The sequence below is a fragment of the Larus michahellis genome, chromosome 7 (genome assembly GCF_964199755.1).
Source record: "Larus michahellis chromosome 7, bLarMic1.1, whole genome shotgun sequence".
Lineage (NCBI taxonomy): Eukaryota > Metazoa > Chordata > Aves > Charadriiformes > Laridae > Larus > Larus michahellis.
In genome coordinates this window covers 59,173,474-59,198,304 of record NC_133902.1, presented here as the reverse complement: position 1 = coordinate 59,198,304, position 24,831 = coordinate 59,173,474, and the positions used below count along the sequence as shown (strand labels likewise).

Here is a 24,831-nt window from a genome sequence, read left to right as displayed (position 1 = left end):
AGGGGCCCTACACACACACACGATGTGAAGAACATGCGAAACACCAGGAGGAGGGCATTTCGTCTTTGTGGTCAAAGAGCCCTGGAGCTTCCTCCCCCTTGCTGGAAGCAGCCTCTCCTCCTCCGCTGGAGCACTCGTGGTCTTCAGGCACAGGCGTTCGGAGAGCTGGATGGGGTGAGCAGAAATCGCAAATCAGCACGATCAGACGAGGCTGCACTCATTTAGCTATTTTTAGTTTCACAGAGCACTTTAAATCCCCACTGGGTTCAGCGTAACACAACAGCAGTCTTTCAAACCAGCTCGGTCACCACGTGTTATCAGCAACGGCCGATGGTCCCGTGGGACCCCCGCCAGCCCTCAGCAGCACAGGCGCCAGCAGCACCCACTTCCCACCGAGCCACTTTTAGGTCCTCCCTCACCCAACCAGCTGGTCCTTCCCCAGCCTCACATATTTAACAGGAAAGTCAGCCTCGACTGGTTGTCAACGTGCCTTCTCCTGATAGCATTGGACCAACTGGTCATCATCCCTGAAGCCATTTATCGACATGGCACAGGGCCAGCACGTGGCTTGCCCGGGGCTGGGGGACGCACTGCACAATGGCCACTGCAGAACATCCCCGAATGCCACCGTCCCAGCACGTGGACCATGGCCCAGTACACCCCACCCAGCCCCGCTGCAATCACAACCACCCGAAAGCAGGAGCAGGAGGGTGGTGGGGTCAGTTCGGTCTTGTTTTTGTCTGAAGATCTCAGTCACGCTTGGTAAATTTGTTTGTAGCTCGAGATATTGCCTCTGCCTACAGCAGAGGCCTTGGGGAAACTTTTACTAACTTTTATTAAAGAAATATCTGCTTGACCTGTATTATTCCAGCCTATTGACATTTATCTCTAAGGAGAAGAGAAGGAAACAATGCAAAAGTCCATGCCTTGAAGTCCTTTCCTACAAGGGCACTTGGATCTAGGAAAGCTTGTTGTTTTGGAAGGACACTCTTAAGAGAATATTTCAAGTTAACATTAACAGAACAGAAAACTCTGCCTGAAAGGCCTACTGGGGCGGGCTCTGCTCCCTCCTTTTCAATGGTCAGTCAGTCACACTACTGTTTCTTCATCCCTCATTGTTTCTTGAGATTCTTGGGAACCATTAAAGAATTTCAAATAAAGTCCTGATGTCTTGAGAGAGTCTTCTCTTTCCTCTCTCCCTTCTGCCCCGCAGCATTCCCAAACACCAGGGAATAAAATCCCAGGAGTAGGACAGGTAAACGAGAGCAAAATGATTCTGTTCAAGGGTTACTGATTATTAATACCCAACACCCAGGATCAGCTGAGCATTGGCTGATCTGAGGAAACCTGCCCCTGCTCCCGCCCCGGTACCAGCAGAGCTGAGGACGGTGACACTCACCTCACACCTGAGGAGCACTGCCGCATCCAAATCGTGTTTTAGAGGGGGCAGAGGCAGAACAAGACTCTCTGCATTAAAGTAGGATTTGGGCAGCATCCAGCTCAAGGGAAGAGGGCAATGATTTACAGCTGTGAAAATCAGTAGATGAGTTTGGAGTGAACTCCCGAGTGGCCGAGGTGGGTTTCGCTGCTCATCCCACCCGAGGGGCTGGGAGGGGTCTGGCAGAGGCACCACACAGGGTACACCAAGCCAAAACAAAAACAAACCAGCCCCAAATCAAGAGACTAACATTCCAAATCACTATATAGGTAAACCTTGTCTATAAGAGAAGAGCTACACAAAACCAAATCCAAGTTCTACATCTTCTGATTTATTCACTGTTCAGAAGGGGAGAAGGCAAGGGCTTCATAACCACAGCACTAGTCATCTGCCTTTTTTTGTTTTGTTTTTTCACTTCTTTCTCTCCCCATTCTGCAAATGCATCTGCTGAACCTGCCACTGCGTTGGTTGTCATCCACAGAAATGCCAACATCAAGCAATTTGTGAGTGCTGATTTGTTACAATTCAACATTAAAAGAGGGGGGAAAAAAAGCAAAACAATGAAGGCACACAAGGAAAACAGCAAGCAGAAGTCTTAAGTATATTGCATATTTTAAAAGCACCCATCTGCTGGTGCTTACTGAACCTTTCTGCTCCTCTGTGCCCGTGACGGAGCCACAGAAGAGCGGAGGGTTTAGCGCAGATAAGGCAGCGAGGCGAGAGGACGGGTGTCTGCTGTGCAGGGACACGATCTGACTGCCACCGCGCTCGCCAGCAGAACCCATTGATCGACACTCGTACACAATCGATGGGAGCTGGTTAATGACTTTGGGGTCCTCTGCAAGGGGGAATTTCATTAATGGTTAGGACTTTACAACTCCAAACAGCGCAGCCCTAAGTTGAAGTACAAAGCCAACAAACCCAGGCAGTAGCTGCGCATTTGCTGGCCTTCATCGTGAAGAAAACCTTCCCACTGCCAGGAATCCACATTTTGCTTTCATCGCCCATATTTTAGGACCTGCAGGGACTGCCCCTCCTTCAGGTTTCTCCTGTGAGGGATGCGGGTGTCATGCTATGACCCAGGATAGGGCCCCTTTGGGTACCCGACGGACAGGGACTGCTGGGACACCCACCCCACAGCTGAGAGGTGCAAGAGGGAGCTGGGATGCAGGACACGAAGGGACATGAAAAAAAAAAATATGTATTTCATAGCAGACCTGTGTAACAACTCTACTGTATGATGTATTTCATAGAATGGCCTAGGTTGGAAGGGACCTTTCTAATCATCGAGTCCAGCCATCGACCCAACGCTGCCAACACCACCACTAACCCATGTCCCTCAGCACCACGTCTGCCCAGCTTTTAAATATATATACAGCAGTACAAGCATCCCCAGTACCCTCACGGGAGGCAGAGGTAGGGAGGGCTCATGGCTTGGGCTGGTGTCAGGGTGGTCATGCCCCACAGCCATGGGTGCACAGAGGGACCAGGTGCCACCAAAGGGACATGATGACTGGTTATAATTCAACATTAAAGGAGTGGGGAAAAAAAAAGCAAAACAATGAACTCGGGGCAGCCGTGCTTGCTGTTCCCAGCAGGAAAAGCCAACGTGCCACAGCAGCACGCGCAGGGACGTCTTGAGACAACATTACTGCTCCTCAGTGAACTCAATACCAGTATTTTTCCTCCTCTCTCATTATGCATTTTGCCCTACCTGCTTTGCTTTTCAGTTTCCAGGTCAGCAACAGCTGTGTAACACAACAAATTACTGTGTTGTTTTATGATGGCACATTCCAGAACATTAATTAGATAAATTACAGTTCTTATTTCAATCAAACAGATATTTTAAAGTCAAGATTTTTAAAACTACCAGTATATCCTGCTAGATTATTTAGAGCACCTGGAAGTTATCGTTTCCATATAGTTTCATTTCAGAGACCACACTGCAATTTATGTCTTGAAAATATATTTATTCAGAGCTCTATTATAACAAAATTCTTATTTGACAAGTCGTCCATCAAAAAACATTTTCAGCTGCAACCATGCGGTGAGTCACACAGCGACCCGGAGATCCTGACCCGTGTCTGCCTGTTTCTCAGCCTTGTCATCTGGCAACCAGCTCATGCGATGGTCTGGAAAAGTGTCTCCTCAGAAAGGCAAATGTTTTTCTAGATTGCTTGGAAGAAAAGTTCTTTTCAACCAAGACATAGCATAAAAATGCTTCCTCGCTCCTTCCCATCATTGCTCAAGTTCTGATTTTATTCTCTAAAAATTAGCTGAGATCTGAGCAATGTCAAAACAAACACCTAAACCGAACACACAGCGACATGTCCCTGGGTAATTTGCTCTGTGAAGGGAAGGAAAAGCCCCTTTTATGTTGGAGTCAAAGACACCGATCATAAGTTTTCTTATCCTAGACTGAGGAAAGACTGGGTGGGGTCAGATAAGACAGACCCCCTGGAGTTTTGTTTGCCAGCACATCACCTGACAGCCCTTCAGAAATACCGACCAACTATGAGCTGAAAGACAAAAGCGCATAAAATGTTCCAGTGACTTATCTGAGTTTAAAAATAAGGCTTAAGTCAAAAACCTGGATAGAGAAAGATGTTTCCCCATTTAATTATGGGTACACGTGAACTATCGACATTTTAGTCTGGTTTTTAAGTGTGGAACTCTGCGGGCTGGGGCTTGTCCCCACAGTCATTGTGGTCTAGGTGACAGAAGAAAAAAAAAATATTCATAGACACACCCCCCAAAACATTCAGATAGTCGTGAACACCAGATGTTAAACTTTTAAGGCTTAAGTAAAATGCAGCTATGTTTTCCTCTTCTTTACTTCGCTGGAAGCTTTCAGCATGAATTTGGTTCCCAGAGGTTTGATTAGGACGATTAGACCCTTAGAAGCTGGTGACAGTCTCTGCGCTGGCTCAAGAAAAATCCGAGGGCAGATCGATGTAAGAGTCAGCGTTTCGAAAGGTTTCCATTTCTGCATGCAGATTGCCTTATCCTTCATTTCTGTCCAGTCTGAGAAGAAGCACTAGGAGGAGCGGTGGGGGACTAGCTTTACAGACGGGACGCTTCATTTGGTAAGCAACAAACAGTTTCACGCACATCTCAGATTGTCAATTAAGTTGAAGACGTTATTAAAGAATTCACAGAGTTGAGAAGGCTTTGCCTCGGCGAGGCTGGTGCGGAGCGAGCTCCCAGTATCGCCGGTCTCAGAGAGACGAGCAGCAGCAGGGGGAGATCACTCAAAACCTTCATTCCTAATCAGTTCCGTAAGACTCATTTGCAGGGGAAATTTTCCATTTTGGTAACCGCACAAAATGTCACATCTTTCAGGAGAGCCTTATCGGAATAAAAACAACAAATAAAATGCCAGATTCTGACACTGTAAAAGTTCATTGCAATGAGAGCTGTATTTCAGTACTTCGCCTCTGAAGGGAACTCCGTACCCAGACCTTTAATTACAATCAGCCAAAGGGACGCAGTCGACAGAGAAGCTGTCGGGAGAAGGCGCAGATGTGATCCCAAGCTCAGAATCCGGCGCTGGAGCACAGATGTCCCGGAGCTAAGGGGTTTTTCAGGGTTCCGTCAGCCTCGAAGGTTTAAGTTGTTTAGGCTCAACCTCACCTGCAAACACGAGACAACCCACACAAGGAGGTTTTGCTAAAGATGTAGGTATAAAAGAAGCACTTGGGGAAAAGGTCATATTGACAACAGGTTGGTTTCCCCAGTAAGGGCATAGAGAAATAAGGGCAAAGTAGACCATGACCAACTAAACCAGCCCTGGGGCAACAGAGACAAGGAGCTACAGAAGCGGAGGAGCCCCGGTCCTGCCGGAGGAAGGTCAAGGAGGCCCTGCCCAGCCCGCTGCATCACACCCCTCCCTCCCGCCCCGGGACTTCATTGCTCTAATTCAATTAGAGCAGCAGAATCACTCATTCTCTAGCCTGAAAGGATGTGGAAATTAAAAGAAGCCACCTAATAAAATGGGCTAATATTCTGACCAACATCCTAGTAGCCCAAAAATAAAAACTTTCTAGAAACAACTACTGGGGAATCTGAGATGCTTCCTAACAAGTGTTTATCAAATGCTGGGAAAAGTGAGAGTTCTGAAGTTTGGTGGGTTGTATCCTCTAACCTTTGAGAAGATTCTTTTATTTCTCAGTACAAAAATAAGGCTTCAACAGCAGAACGTTGCCTTGGAATGAGCAATTGCCATCGTGTCATTAGAGTTGTTCAACAAAGCTATTTATCTCCTGAAACACATAACGAGGAAACTTTGCATTTTGGATCGAAACAGAGAGCTCAGCTACCTGATTATCCACCGCAAAAACCTGCCCTCGCCGCAGCCAGCAGAAACTTCACCCCCCGCTTCAGCGGAGCCATGGCAACAGAATCCATCGGGGTTTACGGAGACTGAGGGGGTCATTCGCCAAAGGAAGCAGCCTGAAGAAAATTGTATTTTATTGGCATTTGTTGCCCCTGCCCAAGGAAACCTTTATGCTAAAGGCTGGTTTCCCATAAATTTACAGATGATTGATGGGCTCTCACAGTACTTACATAAATAAAAAAAACAAAATCCACACTACCATCGCATATAAAATTTCACTGAGGACTCATCTTTGCTGATCCACCAAGGCAACAACCCAATTAAATGTCTTTGTTTTACGTGGCGACAACCCCATGTTTCTCAACAGATTTCAAGTGTAGAAGAACAAATTTCTCCGCTCATGTTTTTAGCACTATAAGAGAGACAAACAAAGCTGTCCCGTACAGCTGCACGTCTCCCCAAACCCCTCTATTGCTCCTAGTCTATTTGCTTCTATTAAATCAGCAGCCTGTTAGCACTTGGTTTTTTCCACAAAAAAAAAAGAAGAAAAAAGAGAAACACAGATCAGAGAGCAATCAAGTGTACTTAAATCCACTTTTCCTGCTCCCCAAAGCAAATTTGTGCAGATTTTCAGGCGGTGGGTACAGCTGCACACCCTGGGCACTGCGTTGCTGGCGTCCAGCTAAACACGGGGCGCACCCTTGGCACCACCTGAGCCGCTGCTGTCTGGTTGTGAAACAGCACGGTAAGTAGTTTAACGCGCACGTGAACACCTACGTTAGATAAGATTGGAAAACAGAGACCAAGCAGCAGAATATCAGCTCACTGTCATATACCCAGACGCCTCAGAAATAAATAAATAAGTGCATTTGACGCCAGCGTTAAGAGTTTCTCGCATGCTTCATTAAATAGCTGAACATTTTCCAATTTTTATTACAATTATGCTTTGCTCAAATTACAGCTAGGTAGAGCCCCACGTGCCTTTCAAGCAGCTTCTCAGAGGCTGTGGCTCCTTTCAGAGCTCTGTTTTTTTCATTGAACGTAGAAGCCATTTTCCCCTCATTTAAAGCCTCACCTCAGCTTGAGCATGCGTCCCCTCCCAGGCCTCAGCCAGATCTTTACACCAGTTAGGTTAATCAATAGCACCAGGTTTGGTACAGCCTTAATTACGACTAAAGCCATAACAGGTCTCTACATTTCGGGAGGGAGCTGTGTCACTCTATTTAACCGGCACTCGCAGCCCGGTGCTGCCGGCAGGCGCCCAGCCGCACGTCACACATCCCATGGAACGAGCCATCGGCACATCCCTAACCGCAGACGTCAGGCCAACACACGTTTTGTTCTTACTCAGCTATAGGAAGCACCTTCCCCCTCAAGGCCCTGTAAGGCTACTATCGTTACGAGACGCCGGAGAGAGTAAATCCAGCCTGTGCTATACATTATTTATAGCCCTTGCTCCATTCAGAGAGAGCAAATACCTTATTCAGCTACAACTTATAGACGTTTAGTGAAAAATGACACACTTACTGCCTAGTTAATTCTGAAAGGAAGGATTTATCTATTTGGTTTAGTCTGTAACGTGTCTGGTGCAGTTTGTTTTATCAGGCTGCGTGCGGCTCAGAGCTGAGTAAGTGCAATTACCCGCGGCACACAGTGATGATAAACTGCATCCTGTGTGCCTTATTCAGACAAACTCTTTTGAATTTCAGAGCAAATTTTGACCAAGTAAGGCATCTGAATCCAAACTAGAGCTGAGCTATAAACCTCGCAATGCCATCTTGTGATCCCAGGGATTTTCCAGTAATTAAAAGGCGACACACAAACTTAGCCTACTAACTTAGAGTGCTGATTTATTGGAACTACGACATATTTCACCAGTGGAAGAGGAGTTTCTTGCAAACAGACCCACCAGTTAAAGCATCAGCGCTGGGCGAGTGCCGATGGGTGCCCTCGTCCCACATCTCTGACCCGTGGGTCAGGACCGGCTCCCTCAGGGCAGGGCTACACTTAATAAATACAGTCTCACCAAGCAATTAGCACACACCCAGTTTTAAGGAAGGGAGTATCACCTTCCCAAATAAAACCAGAAAAATCCGCAGACATCAGAGGGATTCCTACAGGCGTGCTTAAAGCGTTGCAAGGAAGGAGAGCTCGAGCTGAAGGTCTCTTCTTTGGCACCTTGAGCTTCACGGATGCGTGCCCAGCTCGGAGGCACACGCGTGGGACCTGCCCGCACCCAGCTCTGTTTGTGGCACAGGTTCAATTAGAGGGGAAGCTGACACACAGGCCTTAATTGCCCTTTCCATTACCACTGCTGCTCAGATGCTGCGATTCTCCCTCTCCTTCCTGGCAGCGCTGCCAAGAGCCACGTCCGCTCCCTGGGATGCTCATTAGCTAAAAGCCCATGTGCCAAGCACTAGTACACATACCTTTTTGGTTTTTTTCTAAGTGCTGGTTCCCAGCTAATTGCCCAAGTAGCTCAGGGCTGAGGTTCCCTGTGACCTGACGACACGTAGCCACTCCGATCCCAATAGCACAGGTCCACTGTTTCTGCCTGCTTCTTAACCAATTTTAACATCGCTCACCCCCGCAGAATAAGCTCCTCTACAAGAATCCCATTAACTGCCCCCCGTAACTCTCAACACAAACTCAAATCAGCCCGGAGGGGTAAGAGGCAAAGCATGTTTTAATTACCTGGGAGCAGTCCCTAAAGCAATTTGCCCAAACCTCTCCCACAACAGCAAGTCGGAGCAGCTGAGCCCTCGTCAGGAGCTGTTTAACAAGCCTGGATCGAAATGGGAAAGGTGAAGTGCATCACCCCCTTCCATTTCTAAACCATGTTTTGGAGGGGAAATAGTTTTGAGGGCATGAGCACAGAAGAGCTGTAGACCAGAGTAATCTTTTTAAGGTGTGCAATTTTGCTCCATTAGAATACTTATATACGTACCACACCACACACTTTCGATGGCCCCACAAGAAAACCCCTCTTTCCCACCAGTGCCACCTGCACAAGCCACCTCTGGGCAGCACAATGGGTCCCCCCAGCAAAGAGGGGCCCCCGCTCTTACACAAAAAGCTACTTGAGTAAGTGTTTGGTGACAGGTTTAGTCGTTTCCCAAAATAAGAGTTTGGGGGTTGGCCCACAGAAATGCTTCTAAAAACATTCCATGGATGTAAAGTTGAAATAAAATCCACTGAAGTTATTTTTAATGTTCTCCGAGCATTTTGTATTTAAAGTGTCAGAGTCTGGCCATAGGACCAAGTTCATGTGCTCACCTGAACACCAAGATACCAGCGAGTGCTTGGGCGCAGCAGGCTCTGCTTTTGACCAGTCGTCCCCGAAGCCCTTAAAATGGGACGTCAGCACCGCCGCAAGTCACCCTGGCCTGAGGGGAGCTGCTTGTCCCTTATCTGGGGACAGACCAAGCTGAGCAGTGTAAGGGAAGGATTCAGAGAGTTTGTGTTAAGAGGTCAGTTTTTAAAAAAATAAAATAAGCAAGCATGAATAACTTCTGCTCTTAATACCATGTCTAAGTTGGCATCCCTATGGAAAACACTGATGTATTTGATAACTGCTACATTTTAGACATTCTCATTTAAAGGTACTTTTCACAGCAAAACACCACGGTACTCCAGAAGTAAACTCCATCCAACATTTATTTAAATCTTTCCGTGGTTTGCTGTTGCTTTTCATGTTCAGATAACTTCTGTTACCAACAAAGTCCTAATTAATTTAGCATCGATGCTAAGAAGTGATCCCTCCCAACAGCATGGCCTCAGGTCTAATAATTCCCAGCAGGAAAAGTTAATTGAACAGCCTTCTGGCTGAGACAACATTTGATTTCCCTTTTTTAAAACCCATCAGCATCTGCAGGTGTTTTGGCCACTTTCTGGGAACAAGTAAATGGAGAAGTGCTTCCATCTCAGAGACACACATTATCTCTGATGAAGAACAATTTGTAAAATGCCAAGCTTTCTGCAAAAGGGAGAAGTAAGGAAAAGCGTGATAATGAAAGCCTGGTAACCTGTAGGTTGTTCAAGTAGACCAAATGTTATTGGCCAGAAGAAGCAAACATAGTAAAACCCACGGAAGAGAGTAGTGAAAAAAAACCAAAACAACTGCATCTGGAAACAGAGGAAGACAAAATGCGAATTCACTACACTGAAATCGCATGGATCTTACTAGTCTTTGACAAATTTGTTATTCCTGCCATATCCTTTATTTAACATCAACTGAGAGCTGATGATATCAGTTCCACTTGCCCATGGATAGGCATCCGAAGCCCACGCAGTGACCTAGAAGCAAGCCAAGATGTTCAGAGGAGATGATCTGCGATAATATAAAGAGCAATTAGCACAGTTCAGTGATGAGCTGCCCGATACACTTCTCGCGTATGCTCACACATTAAATGCTTTTCTTAAAGAGCAATAAGTGTGTTTTGGAGGATCACATGATGTAGTTGATCGTTACTCCCAATGGAGAGCAAATAATCTTGATCATCAGGCTGAGAAAGTTCATTTGCAGCAAACTTTAAGAAACACATTAGGGCTTTCCCATCTACAAGTAGAAGAAACTGTTTCATTGATGATGATAAAAAGCTGCAAACTGGAAAGACGTGATACTCTTCTGTCTTACAGGGCAGTTTCCTGAGGATCAGTTTACTTTTTCCCCCGCCTCTTCCCCTATCTTGGTTTACAGGCTTGGATCACCTAGATCCTAACCGCCCCAAAAAAAATTCCTCTTAATTTTTGGTGACAACAACAGATAGTCAAGATAGCATAAAGTGAAATTCTCACTGCAAAGGCTATTTACTACAGAGATAAATACTATACTTTGGGGGTCCAGCACAACATACACCATACAGATGGGGTCTTCTTATCCCCACCCCTGCAGACAGCCATCCCGGCTGGGACGTGGGATCATCCAGCTGATCCCACAGCTCCGTGTGTCAGACGAGGCACATCCTCAGGGCAGAGGGGCTCCATCCTCACAGGACCCCCTGCCTCAAAGCTAACTCATAAAGCACCGCAGATCCCTGCGGCACCGGGAGGTTTCAGCCAGCACCCACACACCCATACTGAGCCCTTCTGGGTACCAAAGGGCTTAAATTAAATATTTAGACTACTCAGCTCTCTGCCCTCAGACTCAAAATGAAAAATGCATGACTTATTCTTGGTATTTATTTTTCATCTGTAAGTATCTTCTGTTTTGTCACAAAATAAATTCCACCTTAGACTCAAATACATTTCAAAGCTTTGCACCTTCAGGGGAATGTCTGAGATTAGATGTTTTTCCTGGGGAAGAAAAAACAACAAAAAAACCCAAACAAAAAAAAGAAACTGCTTAAGAATTCAATTAACTTGTGAAACTTTCTGTCATTTGAGGTGATCAAATATAAAACTGTGAAAAGATTCAAACTAATGCATATATAGCCACACAACTAAGAAAAGCCTTCTCAAAGTTCATGAAACACGAAATACATCACTCTGTAATTGTCATAATGCACACATATATGGTGCCAAAGCAGATTTACATAAGTCATCTTGTTTCTGGTATTTTCCAGAGAGGTTTTCCCTGCCAGTCTACACAACCCAAGCCCATAATGCCCCAGGTGCTCCGTGACTGGGCTCGCTCCCACCCAAATCTTGCTTTCAACAGGGACTCCAAAACTGAGACCCTCCTGCAGCACATTTTTATGTCAAATGACCAAATTCTAATAAAAACCTGTTTCAGCCAGAATTTTTATGACTGGCTCTGGTCTGACATCAAAACAACAGGCTGTTCTTGTCCATGTTCACTTTTCCCTTTGATTCAGATTTGATTTTATTGCTCACAAGAAGTGCCAAATGGATTCCTGAGAAGATACAAGAAGCTCTGCCTAGTCCTGGAACAGAAGCACGCAGAGGGAATTGAAGAATGCAGCTTTCCTCCAGGTTTTTAACCGAGAAAGCTGCATTCGGTACACAGACAGTTTGTTTCCATGGTCCATTTATCCCTGGTCTTCCCAGGTACAAAGGGGCCAGCAAATAGAGCAAAGCACAGTTCAAGTAAGACCAATTAATTCACAACTTTTGACATTACACAAAACTGAGGTTTTTTTACAAGATAGCACAAGAGTGAAAAGCAGCGGTTTCTCTCGTCTAGTAACACCTTTCTTGCAGACGTTAACACCCAGAACTTCAGAGGAATCCTAAAGAAATCATGTGCAAAGTCACCCAAATTCGAAAACTCTGCAGGTTTTGGCTAAAGCTGTTGGTCCACAAAGTTCAGAGTCAAAGCCAAATGACATCAAGCCAAATGACAACTTATGCAAGGATCAATTCTCTTCCCAGCATTTGTACCCCATCCTAGGGGGTTTTGTTGTCAAAAGAGTAACCTCACCTTCCTCACCCACATCCAGATGCTCACGGTGCGTTTCCTCAAAGCGGCACCGCAGCGCCCCGTCCCCGAGAGGACACGTCCAAGAGCTGCACCATGCAGAGCAGATAGCAGAAGAACTGGGCAGAGGAAACCAGCCACCAGAGAGATGAGCGATTACAGGATTTACTTGATTACAAAGATCTAAGCGGGCAGTCCCAAGCTCAGAGCAGGAATTCGGACTCCCTGCACAGACGTGTCCATCGACAGTTTGCCAGCTCTACAGCTTTCCCTCCCTGGTTTTGAGGGGACAGCTTAGAGGAGGAAACACGGCTTCTGGGAGCATTCTTATGCTTTAGGCTTGTCTGGAAACCTGGCATGACTTACACGTGCTCCCTAAAATATAAAAGTCAAAGATGCTCGTTACCCACCTAGACCAAGTAGGTAGATTAAGCACCATGTCCCCTCACTCATGGAAAATTGACACTGCTTAGGCTCCCAGCATCCATCTCAAATTACTTTGTGAATCATTTTCCCTTCTGGGGAAGAAAAAAAAAAAAAAGAGGCAACCGTGCAGCTATTTTCTGTTTCTTTTTTATCATTTCACCATTGCCACCTGCTGTGCAGTATCTTATGCTCCATTTCCTCCAGTTAGACTCTTTCTAGCTGAAAAAAGGAATTTATTTTGTTCAGGTATGGGAGGTGTTTATGTAATGTTCTACAGTGATGGACACCTCTGAAACCTGAGGGACAGGAACACTCACCCAGCACAAGGGACACGGGCCCTGTAGACAGAACAAGCCTTAAGGAGCCTGTAACCGTTCTCGCTCCCCGTTTCACTCTGAAAACAGGGATCTTCTGCTTCATGATTTTAGGAAAACAGCATGGAAGGATGAGACTTACGTGAACCAACACAGAGGAGCTTGCCTCAATCTGTAACTGTTCCAGAACAGGGTCTTTAAAAGATGAGACCAGTTTGGGATGTTTCTTTGACCCACAACCAACTGCAGCCACAGATCCCTTTTCCTTTTCCGTGGAAGCAGGACTGGCAGCTGCAAGACTTTCTCCTGCTGTTACACAGAGCAAAGCTTCAGGGTGCACTGATTTTTCCTTCGTTTCCAGCCCCAGTGATCAATCTGGTGCCTGAAGCCCAATTTTCTTCTCTTTTGGACTCCTACCAAAACAAACCCCGGAAAGCCTGTCACTTCCTTTATAACCTCAGAAGAATTATTATAGCAGCTGCTAACTATTCTGGGACACAGATACAGTTCCTCAAAACTACACATTCATCTTTACAAGAGAAACCTAATGATTATTTTTTTTTCCCCAAGCAAATATTAGTCTCAAGAGATCCAGAAGCATATTTCATTTAACAATAGTACTGTAAACAAGACAACCCCCGCTCATCGCACTTCATGGGGCTAAAAATAGCAGCTGTAGGGGCACTGTGGGATGGCATTATTAGAGGAGCCCACTCGTGCTCCTCAGGCTAATGCAGGTGCCCCCCACGGCAGCCCACACCACCAGCGCCATGCAGCAGAGGGAAGGCTCAGCCTTGGCACGAGGTTTTGACAGAGCAGCACGTGAACTGTCGCCGCTTTGCAGTCATTGAACCGAATCCCCAAGAGAGGACAGGTTTTCTCTCCACATCCTTCATTGCCAAGGGCCACGTCGCTGTCAACATCTGTATTTTCTCTGGAGAAAAAGAGTCCTCTGAGCAATGAAAGACAGTTCTACTGACCAGCTGCTGGTGCCATGATGCTCACACAAGTTTCTCCAATTCCTGGTTCTTGTGCAGCATCAAAAGAGTTTGGTAAACAAGACAAGCAATTTCTAATGCCTTTTCATTTACACACCTGGTGTTCAAGCTAGTCACCCACCCCCTTCTGCTTGCACCGGGGGAGCACCAGGGTCTCATTACTGCCTAAGCCACCTTCATACAGAAATTGGTATCTCCTACTTCACTGGGGTTTTCTGGGCAGGTTGGGAACCCTGCAGGATGTCAGAGTCTTGTTTCACCTTTCTGGTGCTCCAGTAAAAGACTCTGAGTCCCAGTTTTCCCTGCTAACTAGAGGGAAAAGCGTCACACCAACCCTGGCACTCGAAAGGCTGAAAGCAAAGCCCACAGGTTTGCAGGGGGCCTGGAAGTAAGGGATCTCCAAAACCTTCCTTTTGGCCCAACTCAGCCAGAACTGGTACTAAAAGACTCCGGGCAAGACACTTGGCCCTCAAAAATGACTGTCAATTCACTTCCAGTATAATTAAGGGTACAAGTTAAACGTAACACATGAATCGAATCTAGCTGAAAATTTTATTTTCATGCCTTAAAACAATTTAGCTCATAGCAGGTGAGAGCTAATGCTTGAAATCAAAGCAGGTGAAGGCAGAGGCTCCATTGCCTAAGAAGGATACCAAGGAAACGATGACTTGAGATTACTTCAGTAGAGTGAAATATGTAGATGATACAGGATTTGACACACCCAGGTTTCGCTGTAGACAAACTCATCCTCAGGAACAGATATTTTCCGTGATGTACTTAGTTCCTCCTTCTGCTTGCAACCAAGCAACAACATCTTGTACATTGGACTAAATGGAATATTACAGTGCAAGAACCCCCATGACCAGTTTTTTTTTTTTTTTTAAAACTTTTACCTATAAGAAGGATCTTTTATTTTGCACAATGCCACCATTCTTGCTGCCCCCTGTAACCTAAAGTTAGCTAAACAAACAAAATCCTTTACGCCTTCTTCTTGCTTTTCTTAGGACTGCTATGAACATTTAAAGGTCACTTATAGCTGTGTTTTAGAAATAACACCGCTCCCCGGCTTCCCCTCCCCTTTGTCGTGTGCCTGGCATTTCTCAGATGGATTTTGTCTTTTGTGCCCCCTGTTCACCTGCTCCTTTGGCGAGGCGGCCCGTCTGTTAAGTCAAAGCCCTTCCCCAGGGGTGGCTGCACTGATCTTTGCTGGCGCTGAAGGAGCAGCTTTGGGGGAGTCCAAGTGCCCATTCTCCTGAGCCACCAGGCAGCAAAGTACCAAAGAAACTACAAAACCCTCTCTGGAGGTTATTAAATACCTTGGGTAGCACACCAGTGACACTAGAAATCAGCCATAAGCCACCAGCAGGGTCAGGAGGAAACATCCAAGTGGTTACGGCACTCATGGGGGGGGTCTTGCAAAGCCCGCCACAGCTCACCAGCCCCACCAGTGACTCTGCCCACCAGGTCCAGCAGGTCATTGGCCACCCTTTGGTCTCAGTGCACACAAACAATCATGTTCTGGCATCCTCCCAGTTTCAGGAACTCAGAAAAACATTGAATTCAATGAATAAAAACCGTGAAATTTTCCACCACCACCTTGACTCACAACAGCCATTCAAACAGCTCAGTCTCTCTGTCCCAGTTTGCCCTAGATCAAAATGGGCATAGCCGTCGATCCCACAAGGGTTAGCACATCCTAAGAGTATTTTTATGCAGAGTCAAATGTGAGGTCTGTGTAAGTGGCTGAAACGACAGCAATACCAACTTCTCAGCTGGAAAGTGAGAAAGTAAATAGGAGTTGGTGATTTGGATGGAGAACACAACATCAACTAACCATTCATCCCCCGCCCTGGCCTACCCAGAGGAAATATTTTCTTTTCCTTAGCCTAGAAGAGAGTACCATAAAGATCAGCTGTGCTGTTTGGCACCACTGTGCAAACTTTTCATACTTCCAGTCACTGCCATGTCACACCACCACGTTCTTTCTGGGACGCTTGTCTTGGAAAGCATCCCGAGATGCACAACCCAAGAAGAGCAGAAGGCAGACAGACACCCAGCACCACTGGCCATCAGACTCTAGGGTTTATGACAACAGCAGAACATTGGGGACAGTTTTATGTCCATCAGCTCATCACCTGCAGATCTGAAGCCACAAATTTATTTGGGGGGGGAGAGGGTGTACAAGAGCTCTCTGCCTTTTAAGATCCCTGCAGGTTTTAAACTATTTCCACCAAGAGCAACACAAGCATCCCCTCTTGAGCTCATTTTTCAACATCTGTCAGTACATGCTAACTTGACACTTGTTTTTCTGGACAGTAACGAGCATCACAAATTGATGTGAGCACAGAATTTCAATTGGAAGCTAACACAAATTCCACATCTCCAGCGATGAACACGTCCAGCGATGGGCAGTTAGCTCACCACAGCTGACTCGAGTTCTCTGCAGCTTCCCTAGCGCGAAGGAAAAGGGAAAGATAAATCTGGTCTCACCTTGTAGGCTCAAAGCAGAGACATTTAGCACAACCAAGCGACATGTGGAATGGCTTGCCGCAGCAGGCTGGAGTCAAGCACAGCAGCTGGATATTAAAAAGCGGCAAGCTAATTTTACAGGCTATAATGAAGCATGTATTCATGCATGCTAAAATGCAATTAATTAGGAAAAAAATCACATCTCATGCTTCAGTGTGATAACTTATTGCTGATAGGATGAAATTTTACTCCCAATTCACTGGTTAAACGGTCATTGCTGGAAACAGGTACCCACATACAATGGACACAGATCTGACCTCTGCTTCTCCTCTGGGCTTAGGGGCCGAGTGAAGAAGCTGCCACTCGGCGGCAAGAATGACAACACACCAAAGTAAACTTCTTTATTTCAGGTACCTGCAAGTTCTCTGGTGCTTCTGTTCATTTGAACTAGAAAGTACAATTCCATACAAATTAAGAGACCTTTTAAGACACAAAAACGGCATTTGTTCCCCCAGGTGTCAACCTGTGGTGAATTCATGACAAGATACCATCCACATGGTGAGATCCATTGGGCAGGACATGCCATACCTGCTGCTGCCAGATGTGCCCACAGCAGTCTCAAGGGGCAGACGAGAGAAAAGCACACGGAGCACAGCCCTTCTACCTGCTCTTTGGGACACAGACCAGCCTTCCTGCTCTAGGGATAAAGAAACATGGATCCACCAGCTCAACATCAGGGGAGGGAGAGGGGAAGCGCTCATGCGTGCTCCTAGAGTCTCCTGCCCTTCACCTACGCTGCCCCAGCTAGTGCCAAATACAGCACCTCACCTGGAATGAGGAGGTACTTCATCACCTTCCATAAAACTACATAACACGAAGATTTGGCCATATGTTTTTGCTTAAAAAAAAACCAATAATTTGGTCAACACATCCATGCAAAGCCACACATAACTAGTGTGTGCAAGGGCATTCCCATCATTATGGCCATACCCACCCCACCTCCTCCAGCCCTCCCGTGCTTCTGGCTAGCAGCAAGGTACTGCCGCTTGCCAAATACCCGTGCCTCAGCCATACGGATACTAGAATAACTTGGATAGCGGACCCACGGGCGTATTGAACAATAATAATTAGCAATAAACAGTAATAGCAGTGAGGAGTGCTGACCTTTTACAGGGCTGAGCGAAAAAAAGCCATGAAGTTAATCTAATGCTTCCCAGCAAGTTTAATGGGATTCACATCAGTTCCAATCTGAAAAAAGGTTTCCCAAGTGCCACTGAAACAATGACAATCTGCCAGCACTGTCCCCCCGAGCGACAAATGAAAAATATGACAGTAATTTACAGAAGGCTGTTTTCCTCTGTGTATTTCAGCTTCCACAGTGTTATCTTCACTGTACTCAAGATAGTATCCAGAAAATAACCAGTTACGTAGTTGTTATACATGCCTATGAGTTGCTTGTATATTAGTCAAATTCTCAGCACAACTTTGTAATAAGGAGGTTTTGCAATATTTTACCTTCATTAAAAAAAAAAGCAGTTTTCCTTTCATCCCTTTCCTTTCCCCATGCAGGCTGAAGAGAAGTCCATTGAGCATCTTTATTCGACATGTAAATACACTAGTTATCTCAATACTTCCATTTTTTTCCTCCATTTCTGAAGTTTATCAAACATTTAGATCAAAACAAAAATATTGCAGCTTCCCTTCAAATTTCTCTGTTCCCACTAGTCCCTAGAGAAGGAGCCCATCCGCAAAGGTTGTGCTGGGTCTGGGGAAGCACGGGAGCCCTGCAGACCCGCGTGAAACTCCTGGGCACAGCAACAGAGAGGACATTTCTCAGCAGCTCTCCCAACATTCCTCTTTTCCAAATCCACTTCTGCATTTTCACCACAATATTACTGATTCCTCATGGACTACTTGGGCATAGCAAAAACCCATTTGCAGGAAAAGCATCCCCTTTTTGAACACCCCCCCCCCCCCCCCCCCCCCCGAGAGCAAACTGTGCTGCTGAAGGCAAAGCAAAGCCAATTCCTTTCTGAGCCTTTCCGTTGATCCATCCCTGAAAATCCCTCCATTTTCACTGTGCACAACCCGCCACCGTGCTGCACGCTGCCTCTTACGGCACTTTGCCATTCAGCATTAAATTGTCTGTGTTCTCCCTCATGGTAAAAAGCAGGCATCACTAAATTTAAGGGAAAAGCTACAAAAGATAGATGACAATGTTCTTCCACATACTGCTGATAAGGGAATAACGGTCAAGATACACTTGGGGCAAGAAATGCCAATTAACTCTGGAGATGACAACTTCCTTCGCTGTTTGTGTCCTCACTGAGGTGCTGAAAAAGCTTGATGTTTGTGAAGCACTTCAGTTATTACCATTCATAGACACCGAGCCAAGCATTAGAGATCTGCAGAAAGACATCCATTTCCCACTATCCAGCCTGGAGATCTCAGCTGTTTCTTCCATGTCCCAGACAAAGGTACAAGCAGGTCCTTTGTTCTAAAGGGCATTTGCGTGAAACCCAGGTTCCACTTCAAGCCTTGATCTGTTCCTTCTCCGTGTGAAGTCACAGCTCCCCGTGATCTCACAGCTGGTTCCTACAGAAATTAGTGCTGTGCCCCAGGCACCGAACCTGCAGCACTCTGATGGGAAGCATCCAGGAGCAGTCACGCGAATAGTACTTGATCTAAAAGCTGGCGGTGTGTGGAGGTCCAGGGAGTCTAATAGAATCAAGATTAGTCTTTCTTCACCATAAAAAGGAAATATCTAAGTGTTGGAGACTTTTTTCTAGAAGCACTGCTCAGATCAAGCCCACGTCCTCCTCCCTGCATAGAAATAGTCAGAATATGATCCTGCAAGTATTACTGGGAGAGGCAGAAAGAACAACCCATCGACTGAAACGGAGCAAAGTCGGATGCCCCGTCTGTGGAGCAGATGCCACAGGCTGTCACCAGCCTGTGCACAGCCCACACGTGGTGTCAGAGGAACATCTACGCTTTGTCAGAATTCGAGACAAACACCAGGGAGCCTCAGAAGGCCTTTTGCTCTGCTTGGAGAGGAGCAGCAACGCAGCACGCGTGTCTGCATCCTCACGTCTCCCAGCGCAGGACCCTCGGGTGCTACAGGCAACCAGGTTTTGCTGCCAAAGAGCAAGAGGAAAATGCATTTTTGCAAACATCTATTGATAGAAGTGTTTGTAATGAGTAAACAACAAAATGGCACAACTTATTTACACACGGCATTGCCCAAACCTGGCACTGAAGCGCTGTAGCTTGTTGAATGAAGAATGTAATAGGTCAGAACTGATAAAGACGGCCACGCGTTTGGTTAGAGAAACGCAGAATAGTGCACAGGTCCTTGCAGAAGAGACTCTGTCTTGCCTGGAAGCTCAAGTTGCTGATTGAGGCAAGTGCTCTCACCACCAGCCCAAGCATCTGCTACATCTGCATTTCTCAGTGTACTGCGCTGGGAGAGGAATCCTTGACAGAGCTCAGTCTCTTCCAAGTACGAAAGAGGGAAAGACATGAAGGCTCTGACAAGCCTCACGGAATGGGGAAAAACACTTTTGCCAGCCAGAAATGCCTCTACCCTGTAGAGTTAAATTGCTAAACATGCTAAAAAGTTGTTACTTGGACATGCTATTGTTTAAATAACATTTCTGGAAATTGGCAGCATACCCATATATAAGGTTTCTATTTTTCAAGACAACCTTTTGCCTTTCCTATAAATTTTATACTCCATAGTGAACCCTTGCATGAGGACACTCCATTCTGGAGAGATGCATACCAAATTAGCCTCCAGTTTTATCTTTTGGAGCATCAAATCTTGTTTTACAGACTCAGTCTATTACAGAGGTGTAAGTGTTTGTTAACAAAGTCAGTAACAGAAAGCCAGAGTGATACGTCATCGCCAGTTAAATAGCAGAAATAAAGAGAAGATCTGTATCAAGAGATGCATCTCTAAGTGTACTTTCACTGAAGATTTTAATATGCATTTTTTAAAAAAAATCTTGCCTCATTATAAGCTACATTTAATTGCTAGGCATCAATCTTTAAATTACTGCAAATGAGTAGAAAAGATCATACACAGAAGCTAAGGAGCACATTTTAAACACATGCGTGTCATTGCTCTAAAGATAATTAATATTCACGTGTGACCTCTTAAAACAGACCAAATCCTCACGCACAGAAATCACAGCGTCAGTGTGGAATAATCCCACTCACGATAGCTGTGGGCTGCTGTTAAACACTGGGAATCACGGGTTGCATGAAGGCTTTTATCCCTTTTGTGCACCTGACCGACGCAGCCGCAAAGCTGGCAGGGACTCTTTAGATTCAACTATGAAAATGTTCCGAAAACAATCCCTTCCCCTGCAGATAGTTCAGATTGAGGGACTAAAGCATTGGTTATCAGGGACCTGCATCTTTGCTTGGACAATTGAGCCAGGCTGGTTAAAACGCAGCCTTCAATCACAGGATTAGCCCTTTGCTCACTCGTTTCAGCAGCCAGCTTGTCCTTCACAATGGGGCTTACAGTAAATGCTCACAATGAACAGATGTGTGACATCAAGACGTTTTCCAGTTTAAATTCTGATGTTATTTGTGTCACTGTGCCACATCCCTTTTCTTTACCTAGAATAAAAGGCTCTGGGTTGGAACCATCTCCATGGTGGAGCAAGAAACAAGAGCTTGCTTTGGAGAGAGCAGTTTGGGAGCAGAGGTGCAGAAAGGATGATGGCACAGACACATTTTTGTCATCTTTATGCCTTTCACCCTATCATAGAATCTTCATGGTTGGAAAGGACCTTTGAGATCATCGAGTGCAACCATACACTCACAAAACCCCCTACAATCTCTGCCACTAGAGCATGCCCTGAAGTGCCACATCTAGACGTTCCTTAAACACCTCTAGGGATGGTGACTCAACCCGCTCCCTGGGCAGCTGTTCCAGTGCCTGACCACTCTTTCAGTAAAGTAATTCTTCCTAATATCTAATCTAAACCTCCCCTGCTGCAGCTTCAGCCCATTTCCTCTGGTCCTGTCATTATTCCCCTGGGAGAAGAGGCCACCACCCACCTCTCTACACCCTCCTTTCAGGCCATAACTTGCAACTTTCTTAAACAGCTTGCCATCAACCATGCTACTGAAAACAGAAAACAATAGACCTTGGTTTGGATTTGCAGTCACTCCTCTCACCAGAACCAGCTTGCGCAAAAGAAAACATGACTTTTTTTATCCAGACCTTTCCAGGAGGAGGACGCACCAAGTGGTATTCACAGATATGGCAGCGTGACCCAGCTGGCTAACGGTCTTCACTTGTAGCTCTGCCAAGTGCCCAAATCCCTTGCTTGCTGCAGAAAGTTACCTCCTAAATACTTAAAGTTTCAGGCTAGCAGAGTTATTTTGGTGGAGATCGTTTGTCCCCACTGAAACGCAGAAGCATTCCTTGCTGTGGCACAAAGGAAAAAAAATGTGCAACAACATTGGGTTTAAGAGGCCCCACAATCCACAGACTCGTGCACCTAGTGCAGGAAACCTCTATCAGGCCGCAGACTGCATTGCTTAAAATTCAGTTTGTAGCTGCATGCTGGAAATCACACCTGGTGGTTCCAGGTGTTGGGTAGACAACATCGCCAATTCCCTAGCTCACGGTGCAGCAGCGCAGTAGGCGATTGGTTTTTGGGAGTCCAGAAATACAGGATGAGCTGTAGTTAGCCAAGGCACATATTGGTAACAGAATAATGGAAAAATAACCAGTAACTCCTGCTTCCTCCTTCCCTACCGTACATGTGCCCTCATTAGTGTCAGTTCAGCATCGGGTATAGGCCTAAATGCTACATTTCCAGTGATCCTTCAGTTTTGCACAAGCCCAGCTGCTATGGGTCTGTCAGACAAGCAGACAGAAGCCTGCTGTAGGGAGCAGCAGCTCCCGTGCCGGCACACGAGCAGCCGCAGACAAGGCAGAGCGCAGAGAGCCCCTCGCACACCAGGCTCAGGTTTCCTCTCTCTGCCGCGTGAGGGGAAGCGCCAAGCTCTCGTCTCCACAGAGATGGGCAACCAATCGATAGGAGAACTCTACTGCAGAGCTATCGATTCCTGGCCTTCCAGGGGATCCAGACACTCTCACTTCTACCCAAGACAGTTATTAAGGTGTCTCGTTCTTCTAAGTATTTCTTAATTACATTTTCTGAAATGTTGCACTCCTTTCACAAAACCTCCCTTCAATCTTATTTCCTCAATGACTCAGCGTTATAGTTCATTGCATGGGAGGCACTGCAATGTAAAACCATGGAATAGACACAAGTCTTCAACACCTCCTCATCACTCAAGAGGTCAGCCATAAGATTCATGATGTAGGAACACAATGAGTTTGAGTTACAGACTCCTGCAAACAGCCTGGCCATTAACAGCATGGGAGCTTCATGTGGAGCATTCACATCGAGGAGGACATAGGCTTTTCCACCTTGATCACCATCAAAAATCTTCATATGAATAAGTGAAGCCACAGAGTGTTTCATAGCATGAAGCAGTGAATTAATGACACCACTGTAAGAGAGACAATGTCCAACCTCGGCCTTTGTTACCAGAAGGCAGGATATTGCCTAAGAAAAAGAAAGCCACTACAAGCTGCACAGCAGAGGGTTTATCTTTAATGATTTTCCCCAGAAATTTATCATTAACAGGAAATCTATGGGTTTTGTGCTGTGAAAGCAAGACAAAAGCCCCCATTGCCCATCAGAGAGAATGCAAAAAGAGAAATAAACCCTTGTTTTAGCAGCTTTCAAGTCACCAACACAATCTTGTTTCATGCAAAACAAAAGCTTAGCTCTGTACAGCAAAACAACAACAGTATCAAGGCCAAAAGAAACCACCAGAGCCAAAAAAGGTCACCAAATTCATACTGAACTAGTCAAAAGAACAATAACAGCCTACCTCAAACTATAGTTCTCATTAGGCAACTCAAACTGCTGTCATACCTTGAAGGCCAGCATTTAAAAACTCGGAAGGAAAGAAAAGAAGCCACAGGGCAGCATGATTTGGGGAAACTGTCTGATAATGGAATGAATTGGGCATATCCCAGAAGTTTGTGCACTAACACATTTTTTTTCCCCTCCCAAAAAACCCCCCTTGATGCCTTCTTTCCATCCTGCTTTTCTTCTTACCTCTACTCCAGCACACGCCCTAACCTGATCATTTTCCATACCTAGACATCATCAATCCCCAAGGCCCCACAACAGCACAAGCAAAGCAAAGCCAAGCCAAGCCCTACCTTTAGCAGGGCTGACATCAAAAGCCAGCTTCAGAAGCCATGCCCAGACCAGCCTCCACCATACCCAGGAGCCACCACAGCAAATATAGCTGCCACCACCCCCCTAACTTATCTGCAGAGGAGCTACTAACAGGTGCAGATAATCTTCACCCCCAACCTCCTCCCTGCAAAGCTGCATCTGGGAGGATGGTATTAAAAACATCGTGGCAATTACCAAAACCTGATAGATAACATCTGTGTTTCTTCCGAAGAGACCTTTCACCACTCCGACCAGGCTTTCCTACTTGGCATTTGGAAAACACCTGGTCCTGCTTCTCTGCCTTCCCAGCTCAAGCACTTGAAAGGACACGACCATCATCATCATCATCTTATGTCATTTTTCATCTTGTGTCGTTTTTCATCTTAAGGTAAAAAAACCCCAACATCCAAGATGCCTGTAACTTCAAAATTGACAAATCCACACGGTATTTGTGTAGGTGATTAATCATTAGCAAACAACTTGTTAATTAAGGTTGCTGATTAAAAGATGTAAACATCAAAGCTGCACCTGCTTTCTAAATTGATCTCCCTTAAAGTGTAAATATTTTATCTATACAAGATGGGAAAACAGAATGTCACCACTGTTTAATCTGTACCGCTCATTACAGATTTATATTAACCTTTAGAGAAGCAGCGACTCCATCTCCGCGTTCAAGATGAACCACCGTTAAGAATAAGACCCAAGTCAATTAAAAATTGGAGGATTACTAAAGGACGGAAGATTGTGATGATTATTATTACTGCACCATTGCAACAGTCCTGAAGCTACAGTTAAAGCAGGACTTTCCTCTGGTGTTACACTGCTGTGCAGACACAGCTTTAAGTTAAAATTTCCAATCTAAACAGTAATGTTTAGTTTTAGCGCACGGGGGAGAAGCTTGGTCAAACTCCCAGGTGATCATTTTAGACCACCCCAGGGCAGAAATCCCTTCGCACAACTGAGTCCAAAACAGATTGGAAGCTTAAAACAATAAAACGTAACAGGGCATAAGAAATAACCGCCTAAAGCCAGGGGATCGCGTTGAGTTAAGTATAAATGCCCGCAAAGAGCACAGGTATACTTTCATCCTCTTGTTCTAATAGCCCACCATCAAACTGATTCCCGAAATAACTGGTGGAAACCAGGGAGGCAGAGGGAGGGCAAATAATACTTGCCAAAAAGAAA

At 45.7% G+C, this 24,831-nt stretch overlaps 1 long non-coding RNA gene across 1 annotated transcript; it reads right to left on the bottom strand.

The window, feature by feature from the left end:
• Positions 1–3,393: 3,393 nt before the first annotated feature.
• On the bottom strand, positions 3,394–23,717 carry LOC141746457 (uncharacterized). Its single transcript, XR_012588367.1, has 3 exons — positions 23,628–23,717; positions 5,758–5,890; positions 3,394–5,071 (listed from the first exon to the last, which is right to left on the bottom strand). It is a non-coding gene; the product is annotated as an uncharacterized LOC141746457 (long non-coding RNA).
• Between the last annotated feature and the right edge of the window lie 1,114 nt (positions 23,718–24,831).